Below are 12,629 nucleotides of genomic sequence, written 5' to 3' on the forward strand. Positions count from 1 at the left end.
TTTGAGCTTCAAGCATGATGAAAATTTGTATTAGGAGTATGTATTACATATCAATGTTGCATTAATATTTATTACTGTGGCATACAGAGCAGTTTCAGAAATTAAAGGAAAGATCAGTTTCTGAGTTGTAATGACATACTGACAATACTAATGACATAACTGGAGAATAAATGTAAGTCCTGGTTCAGGATACTTCTAACCCATTTTAATTCTGAGCCCAGTGGGACTTGCTTCTGAATGAACACGCTGAGAATTATACTGAATTTGACACACCTACATGTGTTAAATAAGGGTATGTTATCCTTATTTAGATGTAAAATACTGAAGGTGTAACAGTTTGCCCCTATTGAGAGTCTTTTAGAAGTTGTTACTGAGGTTTTAGGTTTCCATATATATAATTGCTGTTCATATTTATGGGATATCAGTTCACACAGTTAAGTCGTTTGTTAGTTGGAAATACTAAGTTTTGGTCTGGATCTACCTTTTACCAGTTTGTTAGAAAAACTAAAGATGGGTTTAGTACTTTGATGGATGTAAGATTCAAACAAGTAAGTTTTTCAGGCTTTTGTCTAAAGCAGCTAATAAATACCTGAAGAAAGGATACTACCCAGTTTCGTTTCTGTTGGCTGTTTAAATCGCCAGCATTGTTGTTAGTACGAGTCTTCCCCTGCTTAAGGGACCCTGTGTCCTGTCTAGTGTTGAACTTTTGACCAACTGGTGTCTTTAGTATTTTCAGTTTTTTGCGCGTGCCTCAGTTTGCTGGGAAAATCTGTCTGCCTGCAGGAGCATTACTATAGGATGCCTTTATACTATGGCCTGAAAGGCGTGTTTCCCACTCACATCCCTTTTTTGTTTAACATCTTGAGAAAAAAACATCTTGGTTTTTTTTTTTTTGTAATTTAGATTGATCAAAAAAGGTATTGTGTTTGAAAGGCTCATATAATTGGAGAATTCAGTGCATCTCTCGATGTCCACTTTGTGCCTCTTACAAAGTGTGCTATTAAGCATTTAGCTTCGAAGGCTTTAAGAATGTCACTGGCTTCAGGGTTCCCCCCCCCCAATAAATGAATGGCCCTTGTTTATCTTAAGGGGGAGAAGAAATAAATTGGTGTATACAGGAATACCATTTTGAGGGTGGGCTAAATTCCATTTCTGTCCCTGGAGAAATCAACTGAGCTAAATCTCTCAGGAAGCACATTTTTATTTGTCCAGTTCACTGTGAGTTTTGTATCTTGGTCAAATCACAGTGTGATAATGCTATAAAAACTGGCTTTTCTTCAGAGTCATTGCTGTGTGAAAGCTGGCATATTTTTATAGGCACTGCGTGCATTTATTTTTTTAAAAAAATTCCACACAAGAGTATTTTAGCATTTACAGTTGCAGATCAAATTGTAAAAATGTGTTCCCAACTGTAAATTTTAACATTGGGATTTATGTAGTATCAGGATTAAATAACATGAATAACCAGTTCTCTACATTTGTAGATAAATCCTGTCTAGGTAAAGCAAATTGTACAGACAAGTCCTTTAAGAGGCTTTAGTCTAGTTTATTTAGTAGAGCTTCTATCATTTTTATGTAAGAGATGAGCTGGAGTTAGATTAGTTATGTATGAGACTGGGGAAAAGAATAATTGATCCTACCCAGCCCTCTCATATTTTTATTCACGTTTTCCAAAACAGTGCAATTTCCTTAAATTTCAGATTGTCCATTTTCTCTGAGAAACTGTCTCCTTCAGGTGACTTAACTGTATTTCACCTATTCAATGTACTATTTTATTATATGTTGTCTTAAAGCAAGATATCTTGGTTACCATAGCAACATATTCTATCCTTTCAAATGGATAGACACGAAGAATATGAATATTGCACAGACTGTTTTGCAGTCATTCAACTTTGGCAAGTCTTTTCTAAACCAACAGAAAGTGCATGTTGTTCGAGATGTCAGCCCTGTTAGTCAGATTCAGGCCTTAACACTTGCCAAAATTCTAATTGCTCTTAATTCAGTTGGTTAATTAAACGCAAAAGATGAATCGAAATTGCTAATTAAAACTTCAATCTATTGTTTAACTGATTACCTTTTAATTTGTGACAGATCCTAAGAGAGAATTTCATATATTAATTCAACCTTGGTTTAATTGGAATAGTTAATTGGTAACTAAAAGAATGGGAAGGTGTCTTCTTGGTTCAGCTCTGATCTATTCTCAGACGAGTTTAGGCTGTATGTGGATAATACTAGCCTACCTTATTAGGCATATTGTAAAGATTACTGAGATCATCAAGTATGTGAAATGCTTTGAATACCTGAAGTGCTATGTAAACACTATTCTTCTGATTAGACTTACTCTTTAAATTTCTCCACTCTCATCCTAGTACTGGCACCAAGTATGAGAATATAGTCCAGGGGTCCCCAACCACTTTGAGTCTGCAGGCATTCACAAAATATCAGGGAGTGAGGTCTGATAGTAACCTTTGAATGTTTCAGGCAGAAATGATTTTAACAGGATGCCTTTTAAACGAACATAGTTTAAAAATATTTTTTTGCATATACACGGCTTCCTTCAGCCAAGCAGTGAGGATTCTTGTGCAGTGGTGGCAACTGCTATGGAAGCCACTTTTAAGTACAGCCAATCAGAAGCCTTGCTATACAACAAACCCACCTGGGTGCTACTCCCTTTCTGAAAATATTTGCACTCCAGAAAAAGTGTTGGTGGATGCCATGCTGAGGACTCATCTTAAAAAAGAACCACAAGTTGGGATGACACACATTATTTTGGTTTTCAGAATGCATGGGATTAAGCACACAAAGCAATAGCTTGGATCCACCAGAGCAATTCCGCAGAATAAAGCCCACACAGAATGACTTTCTTACTTTGCTCTCATGCTGTAACCCAAAATGCTGCTTCTTAGATTATCCATCCATCTGCAGAATGCTCTAGTAGACCCAAGCCTATGTAGACTAATCATAATAAATGAGTTCATTGATAAGTAACTTTTTTTATTCTCTATTATTCTAAAAATGGCTTGAAAGTGTGTGCTTTTCAGTGGAAAGGAATGAACTGAAAGTTTCACTTACATTTTCAATGTAAAAAATGTACATGTTCAAAAAAGGTAAAGTGGTGCCAAGATAATTAAAAATATTCACTAAATGCAAGAAAAACTAGACAACAGTAGTGAAGTCAACTGCAGCATATATTACTGTTCAGAAAAAAAAAATCTTTCTGCCTTTACATAAGGCTTAGATTTCCATTTCTTGTTGCAGAAAAATAGCTATTAAATTTATGCATATTCACAAATTGTTAATTAGAATTTCAGTAAGTTTTACAAAACTTTTAAAATATGTGATTATCGTAGGCTAGTCTCCTATGATAGTTCTTTTGTCTTGCTAATGAATTGCAGGTCGCTCTGTTACCAATGTACATTTGAACCACTATAGTACATTTTTACTAAGGAACAGCGGCCCTTTTTTATATACAGCCAGATCCTATACACATTTGAGAAGTAAGGCTGAGTTTAATGAATGTTTCATAGGGACTGTAGCCATTATCTGTTTTTATAAGAATTCAAATCAGCAATCAGTGGAGTCAACACAGAATCCATAGAGAGAAATTCTATTTTTCAAATAAATAGCTAATGTGGAGTGCAGATTTAGAATACTAGACTCTGACTTGCAAGACCATGAATCAAATTCCTGCTCATCCATGAAGCTCCTTGGGAAAGTCATGTATTTGCCTAACATACATAACAAGTTTGTTGTGATGATAAAATGGAGGAACAACCATGTATGGCACCCTTAGATCCTCAAAGGAAAGGTGGAATAAAAATGTGACCACCAAAAATAGCAGCTTAATTGTATAAAGATTACTTTTGCAAAAAATGAAATAGTTGCTTAAAACCAGAAAATATCAGAGTAGAATGAAAGCTTTGAAGTAATTCCTAATTGTTCATCATGATGTTTAAAAGAGGGGTGTGAAAGGTGCTTCAGGCCATGGTGTCAAGAGCTTAAGATAAGAAGCCTTAACATAAGCCTTAACATAATTAACGGAAATGCCCCCCACCATGAAAAGCTCTGCAGAACTTGAAAGCATGCACAGTTTGGTTAGTCCGAATGAGTGCTGATACTTGGCTGTTGTTTTTGGACCAATGTCACTGTGTATAGTTTGGATTTCTGTTCACATCTAGCCTACTGCTATTCAAAACTTAAGAGAGTAACTTTCCTTTTTTGTCTTGATCATAATGATTGTTGTGGTACAAGGGGAGATAAGTTTATTGAGGTTTGTTCGGCTGCCCACACCATTACATCTGTACTGTTAATTTAATATTTTTCATATCATGGAATCCAACGAAGCATGAGTAGGGTTTACAGGATGTTGCTCTTCCTGACACTGATCAAATCCACACAGCTCCAGCGAGCTTGCTCCATGATGTGGCTTCCAACCATACTCTAGCAAATATATAGATTACATAAAAGGATCTTAATCTGCAACATTATCTGCCATTAATTTTTTTCAAATACAACAAAACGTTTTAAAAATATATTTCTTTTAACACATAATACTGCTCAATAATCAGTTCTAATTCTGGAGTAAGATGGTACTTAGGCATACGGAACAAGAATATTCTTTCCATCTTGTCTGTTTGCTAAACAAGCGTTTCATTATGAACAAATCCAGTGTTTAATGATGTGCTGAACTTCAATGGGGTTCAGTTGATCCTTGCTGACTTGGTTAAGAGCCTAGGCATTAGAAGATGCCCTGGAAGATGCCCTCCTCCTACCTTGACACGGCTCATCTGGCTACCTTCATCCATGCCATGGTAATATTGACAGACTGCTGTAATACGTTCTATATAGGACTGACCTCCAAGTTGGAGCTTGATTATTACCAGGAGCTAGGCAGATCATACACATTACTTCCATTCTGAAGTCACTCCACTGGCTATGGATCAGTTATTGGACTCAGTTCAAGGTAATGACTATCACATACAAAGCCCTTCATGGCCTTGGGTCCTCATATCTGCAGGACTGCTTCTCTTCCTATGCTCTGCCACAGAAGCTTCACTCATTTGAAATGGGCTTTCTGCAGGTGCCACCCTGCCCTTAAGCAAAATCAATAGCAGTCCGTACATACATATTCTCTGTAGTGGCTCCCAACTTATGGAATGGCTTGCCTGAAGAGGTCAGGACAGCTCCCGCTCTTCTAGTTATCCACAAATGGTGTAAAACTGAATTATTTAGGACTACTTTCTTACACAGGCGATAGGGCTGTGCTGTAAGAAAATGGTTCAGAGATGCACTGGTACAGGGATAGGGACTGTAGACTACTACTGTATACTGTTTTAAGTGTGCTCCTATTGGACAGTTCTGTGTTGTTTAATATGTTATATCAATCCGCTTATGTTTTGTTATTTTTCAGCTCCATATTGGATTTCTGCTTGTTTTAAAATGCCTGCTATCCTTACCCTATTGTATTGTTTACTGAATGTCCCAGCCAATGTTTGTATCGAGTTATACTGTGTAATCCTCCTTGAGTCCGCAAGAAAGGAGAACTATAACACAAATAAATAAAACAAAACAAAAACCCAATTCTGTACAGTACTACTGGTTGTTTAATCTTACGATACTAAGCAGAGTCACTCTTCAAAGGCCACTGATGATGTAACTTTGCTTAGGATGGCACTGTAAGTAACTCATGCATCTATTTTCTTTGGCAACTCTTCAATGCTTTTATGGTAAACAAGAGACTATTAAAAATTCTCCTACAATTAACTGTAATGTCATTACAAATTGAGAATACCACCTAAATTTCACTTTAGGAATATTTTAAAGTTACATGGTTTTATTCTAAATGATATTCTATACCTAAATTCAACCCAGAACTGTTTTTTCAATAATTAATTAAATATTTTTGTTTTAATATGCAACACTCAAAACAAATTAATCCAGAGTGGCCTCATTAAACTTCAGTGTTACTTGTTTGGCAATCACAACTCAAGGTTTCTTGTTACAATTAAATGCATGTTTTAGTATTGGCATATAAGTAAAACATTAATTAACATACTATTTGTGTTCTTTGAAGGTAGTTCAGACGTTTCTGTTTCTTGGTCCACTATGTTACATGCAAGGTTCATATACCAGGTTTTGCCTGCCCCAAAATCAGAAAGGGGAAATAGATGGCCGATTATTTAGGAATCATGAGTTGTCATAGCACTTAATTTTTTCTTTTGACAGAATCTTTGTAGGGTAAGACTGCAATACTGAACACACATGGGAAATATAAACTGGGCTGCATATGCACTAATACTTCACTTTCACTTTCCTCTATTATTGTTGATAACCCTACAGAAATTGTTCATTGGGCCTACACAATCGTTGGAAAGAAAAAAAATCTGTTTAGGGTAAAGCTATGATCATGGAGTAGCAGTTAGTGTTGGTTTGGGATCCACAGGCTTGAATCTCTACTCAGGTGAAGAAGCTTGCTGGGTGGCCTTGGGGCAGTCATACTCTCTCAGCCTAACCTACCTAACAGGGTAGGAGAAGAAAATCAAGGCATAAAAATCTAAACAGTACTTTTTCTTAATGCTTGTTAAAAAACATGTTGGAAGGACTTTAGGACTCTTGCAGTTTGACCCGTATAGTGTGGGATTTCTATGAAGTTATGACTGTAGCAGAACACGAGTATCTGTGTGGCTTTCTGTTAATGTAAGAATCTAGCATCATAAATTGTGTTATACACTTTTGTGAATAACAACCCACTTTTTCAGCTGCATTAAGTTTTACATCTATGTAATACTGGTTACATCATGTTTCTGACAAAGTGAGTTTATAAACAATTATGTCACAATAGCTGCTAGTCTATTAAGGTGCCTCATGATTGTAGCAGACTAACATAGCCGTCACCCCATTAGAATTTAGACAGTGTAGTAGTAGTCTAAAAACACATTAGGACAAATATTTTCAATTTGAATATATTTTTACAATTCAGGTGAAAGTTAGTAACATCACTGTATCAAATTTAGGTCACTTTTCAAAATAATTTACATTCCTATCAAAATCTGTCCAGAATCTGTTTCTTCCGGTATCCATACACAAGGAACTCTTATCCACTCTTCAGCACCACTTTTCATTGCTACAATGCAGGTTGAAAATGGCTGGGTTCATGAGAGAAGGGCTTGTAAATGGGCAGCCATGAAAAGAACAATTTCCCCTTTTTGTGTAAGTGTGTTAGATGCCTGCAAAATGAAGACAGATATTGCCTGATGAGTTTCTTAGCAAGCTCAATATACTGCCATGAGTTCTGTAAGTGGCCTTGGGTCGGCCATTCTTTGCCTCGGCTGTAACACAGACTTTGTTCACTGCTCTAAGTGTGGCACTAATATGTCTAGAAAGCGGTATATAAGCGTCGCTATTAGTATACATACAAGGGGGCAACTGAACTACAGGCCCTACCTGCTGGGTCCACTTCTAGACTGACTACATTGTTCAAGTTCCACCAGCAAAATAACTTAGTGATTTTAGTATTTATTTATAGCATTATTGAGCAACAGGTTGTATTTCAAGGTAATTTCATATATCCTGTCGCTTTAAGGAAATGGTTATCTGACTTGAAAGACAGCCTTCTCCCCTGCCTCAACTCGCGTGTAGGAGTTGCTCGTGACCCATTCTTGAAGTTCGGACGCACAGACTGAGAACCACCGCCCGAAACTATTTTGTAGCTAAACGCTACAAATGGTTTTCTTGGAATTTATAGTGCTTTATACCGTGCCTCTTGTTTTGGTTGCCGCCAATCCGCAAACAATTGCGGACTGTATCTTCGGCGGGAACAATACAACGAGCCGTGTAATATTCACCAGGGTTCCTCCCCATTGAAGAGAACCGGGCTACCGTAGCCGCTCCGCTCTCGTCTTCAGAGGCCGAACATCTTGCGAGGGCCAAGGAATTCAAGCTGGAGTCTCGTGGTTAGGATTACAGCACACAAGGCGTCATTTTCTTCAGGCAAAGGCAGTTGGAGCGTCTTCCCCCACACGCAGGGAGGGCTCTCCGCTACCCGCCACTTACCAGAGCGAAAGTCATTGTCGGCTCTCCCTTCAGGCGGTTCGGTTCCGCGGCGAGGGCCAGCGCCCGGCGCGTCCGTCTCTCCCTCCGGTCAGTCGCCAGCCCCGTGTAACCAGCAGGCGGAGCTGCAGGGAGTGGCCCCGCTCGCTCGCCGCGCAGGGGATGGGGGAGGGGAAGGAAGCGGAAGAGGACTGCGGCGCGGCGCTGAGGGGAGCCAAGCAGGCGCTGAGCTTGGGGGGAGGGGGGTCAAGTGCCGACGTCTGGCGCGGCTGCTTGAGACCGGAGGGGGGAAGAAGCGATGGCTTCGGTTCTGACGGACTAAGCTCTTCGTCGCCCAGCAACCAGGTCAGGCCTCCCTTCTCGGGGGCGAGGGAGGTGGGGGGAGAAGTAAAGCTAAGCGAGGCCGAAGAACCCGGATGGTGCTGAGTTCGCACGAGGGGAGGAGGCAAAAAAAAGAGGGGGGGCGGGTGGAATTACATCCTCATGTGACCAGCGCGTGTGGGACGAGGCTCGCGCGCCACGTTCGAATCCCTGCAGTTCAATAGAGTGGGGGCTTTGCGCGTGCGCGACGTCGTCGTCATCTTCCTCACCTATTCCCACTCTTCTTAGTGTGCGCGAGCGCGCACGCACGAAGATTGCGGGTGCTGTTATGTATCTGGGGCACGGACACGTGCGCGTTGTTGCCGCCATGTTGGTTCCCAGGAGGAGCGGGAGGGGTGAAGCAGGAGTTCTCGCGAGGTCAGTCCCCTTCCCGTGGGAGTTGGCCGGAGGCAGGATGGCGGCGCTGCGCTGAGAGTGATGGGTAATGGGTAACGGGCAAACCGGGAGGGGGGCAGGCGGGCGAGCGAAGGAAGGCGGGAGGGCAGCGCGGTGAGACGAGATTCTTTAACGCCAGCCTCTTACTCCGGTGACGCGTGAGGCTGAACGTTGCGGGGAGTTGGACTTGCGAGAGTTTGGTGCGCGGTGGGCTTTCCCCTCCCCCCGTCCCAACTCTGCCCTGCTGCTCGACGTCGTCCCTGCCACAGCTTCCCACATAGACTTGAGGCGCCCCCTGTTGTCGCCGGCCTGGCGCTTCAGTCCCAGGATTCGTTTTTTTCGAGTTCACCCAAGCTCTGCGGCCATCCTTCGCACCTCCTCCACCTATAGAGAAAGCCCAGTCCTGCAGTACCAGCGAATACCCCATCATTGCTATGCTGCAAAGTACCTAGTCGGGACTAACGCTGCATTGCAACTTGCTACATTGTTCATTTCTTGAGTGCGTAGGGCCCCATGGTTTTCATGTGTAGCCTTTCTGTGCTCATTACTGCCCCAGTCAGTCTCATGTGCTATCAGGTGCTCTGTTCTGGTCTTAAAACACCGGTAGGCTCCAGTTTCTTTTTAAGCACTTATCGCAGGAGGTTTGGGAAGAAGTTAGCACAAGCACAACACACTATTTTTAAATACCACGTAATGTTGCTTGTGCCTGAAAACATAGTCATGAACTTCTGACTACTTGCTTTTCACTATATGCTCCTCTACCACTATCTTCCTTGTCAACTTTATGAGCCTGATTAATTGGTCTCTAGCATGTGAATGCATACTCCACGTTCAATTTGTTAGTTTAAAATGTTATTAGAGCCTTTGATTCAGGTACTTTTAACATAGTGTAGTACTCAGCATGCTTCAGTGTCCTTTTTTCCCAACTTAAGCATACACTCACATAGCATGTGCTGTACAGATGGAGTCTACTTTCTCTGGGTTTATTTTTCTTCAATAAAGCTTTAGTGTAGTTTTGTTGCATGTATATTGGGGTTTTGTGTCTTGTCATTTAGTCTAGTTGGCTAAAGTGTTGTATCTGAATGCTGTTGACTTAATCTTCTGTACAACATTTACATATGGGAAGAAGAAACAATGTGCTTTTTCCTAATAGGCACTTCTAGGAATTGCTACATGTTGCATATTAGCAAAAATAAGACATTTTGAAGATCATGGCTCAATAACCCAGGTCTTATTGTTGAATAGCAAATCTCAGTTTAAACATTGCCTTTTTCTGTTAGTTAAAGTAACTTTCTTAGTACATGTTTGTATACTTCATTTATACCCTTGCCTTTTGCCCCATTGGGGGCCCAAAGCAGTTTATATCTCTCTCTTCTCCATTTTTTTCTCTTAACAATCCTGAAAGTAGGTTAAGCTGAATGTGTGTGACTGGCTCAAGGTTACCCACTAAGTTTCTTTGGTAGAGTGGGGATTTAAACCCATGTCTCCCTGATTCTATTCTAGCATGCTGTCCAGTACACCACACTGACTATCATGTAATTGTTCTTCTATTTCTGCTATTTAAATACAGTTAAATGATCAGTTTTAGTTCTGTTAAATCACAGATATATTTACAACTACTGTAGAATTCATAGTTTAGGTAATGGTATACTGTTCTGAAAATTAGCAGATGTCTTTAAATAAATGTGATGCCATGTTGTTGTTTTAGGTAAATCTATACAGTTTGATCCCTGACTATGAGATCTGAGGTATGCATTCCTTCCAGACTTGAATCTGAAAACCGGTCAATAGGATGGGAGGAATTTGAAGTCTTCAGCACCACTCCCCCCATTCTTAATTCCATTTACCCTTCCAATACATCTTTTAAATTAAGACGTTTTAGTGTATTACATGCGTTAATAATTGAGGGGTGTACCATCTTTATAAATTGTTTGGAGATATAAGTAGATATTAAAGGAAATGCTTTGGATTGATTTAAATTATTTTTATGGGTTGGTTGCATCAGCATGGAACCAGTCCTGTGGGGTACTACAGGCCTCAGTCTTATCCCCTATGCTATTTAATCTCTATATAAAGGTGTTAGGAGATATCATTGGTAGTTTTTGAAGTAGATTGTTATCAATATGCTGATGTCACAGCTCTGTATTTGTTTATCCAAATCTCCCTGTGATGCTATAGAGGTCCTAAACCACCACTGGACTGCTGTGGTTAATTGGCTAAGGACAAACATGTTAGAACAGAATTCTGACAATATGGAAGTGATACTTGTTGGGAACGGTGAGGTCTTGAAGGACATAACACTTCCCACATTTGATGAAATCCAGATGACTTGGTGACTCAGTGAAGAGCCTAGGATTTATACTGAGTCCAGCATCACTAGAAACAAGATGCAAGTTGCAAAAAATGCTTTCTTCCATCATTTAGCTCTGAAGATGGCTTTCTATTCTGCTCTGGCCACATGGATCTACAACATGGCAATCTCTAGGATGTAAAGTACTATACATTGGTGTACCTTTAAAGAAATTTTGGTTCCATTCTGCAGTCACCCTGTTGGCTACAGCAGTTACCTGATTCAGTTCAAGGTACTAGTTATCTCGTACAACGCCCTTAATAACTTTGGACCCACATACCTGCAAGACTGCCTTTCCTGTTGTGCTTTGCCATGACAGCACCACTCATTTGAGCAAAGATTTCTGAGGGTGCCATTCTGCAAATGGGTAAGATCAGCAACTACCCATTCATGTGCATTCTCAGTGGTGACTTCCACATTGTGGAATGGCCTGCCTGAGGAAGTCAGAAAAGTTCCCACATTTTTGTCTGCAGAATATGCAAAACAGAAATGTTCAAGAGGCATTTTTAAAAAGGGGATTAGAGTTGGAGTATAATGGAACAGTCCTAAAGTGCAGTATTATAAGGGAATGGGATTACAGTCTTGCAACGTTTATTGTATGTTTCACCTTGTAATCCTAGGCATTTATTGAATGTCTTTTGCTGCCTGAATTTTATAAAATGTTTCTTAATCCTTGCATCTCAGTGAGAAAGGCAGGTGATAAATGAATGAATAAATAAATAAATAAATAAATAAATAAATAAATAGTGTGTAACATTTAGGGCTTCCCTGACCTGGATAGCCCAGGTAAGCTTGATCTCATCAGATCTCAGAAACTAAGCAGGGTTGGCCTTGATTAGTAATTGGATGGGAGATCTCCAACAAAGGTCAGGGCTGTGGTGGAGGCAGGCAACAGCAGACCACCTCTGATAGTCTCTTGCCATGAAAACCCCGCTGGGGTCACCATAAGTTAGATATGACTTGATGGCACTTTCTACCACCAGTGTTTAGGGCTAAACTACATGTTAGTTGTGATTGCATCTCTAATGTGTTATTCAGCCTTGGAAAACCGTGACAGTAATTCAGCCTTGGAAAACGCCTTGGGTGTGGGGGAGAATGTGTCTTAGGGCAGATATTCTAAGGAAAGGGCAGCATTAACTTTTCAAGTCTGTTTATTGAATTAGAACTTACGTCCTCCTCTTAACTGATTTAACCTCCAGTTGAATTAAAAAGCCAGGGTGCTATATGGCTGCTTGTCTTTCCCCCTAAAATTAGCCCCGGGGACCCATTTTGTTAGAAGTAGATAGTTACTGTGTTGGTTCACAGTAGAGCAGCAGAGTTTCAGTCCAGTGGCACCTTGAGACCAACAAGATTTTCTGGGTATAAGCTTTCAAGATTCAAAGTTCCCTTCAGATAAAAGTAGTGTGTGTTGAAAAGAGTTAACCCTTCCTTCCCCCACCTCCATGGTTCTGTCTGTATCAGAGACATCCTTACC

The 12,629-nt window shown here is 40.4% G+C and overlaps 1 protein-coding gene across 5 annotated transcripts in view; it reads left to right on the forward strand.

Annotated features, from left to right (window-relative positions):
* Positions 1-8,032: 8,032 nt before the first annotated feature.
* Positions 8,033-12,629, forward strand: part of ZZZ3 (zinc finger ZZ-type containing 3) — a 76,821-nt gene continuing 72,224 nt past the window's right edge. For 2 of the 5 annotated variants that reach the window (XM_054981996.1, XM_054982001.1), the window contains exon 1: positions 8,033-8,394. The gene's annotated coding sequence lies outside the window, so the exon portion shown is untranslated. Of the gene's footprint in view, positions 8,395-8,808; positions 8,852-12,629 lie in introns of those variants that run through there. The other 3 variants (XM_054981998.1, XM_054982000.1, XM_054981997.1) reach the window with 2 other exon arrangements.

This window comes from Eublepharis macularius, chromosome 5 (assembly GCF_028583425.1).
Source record: "Eublepharis macularius isolate TG4126 chromosome 5, MPM_Emac_v1.0, whole genome shotgun sequence".
In the NCBI taxonomy this organism is placed as follows: Eukaryota; Metazoa; Chordata; class Lepidosauria; order Squamata; family Eublepharidae; genus Eublepharis; species Eublepharis macularius.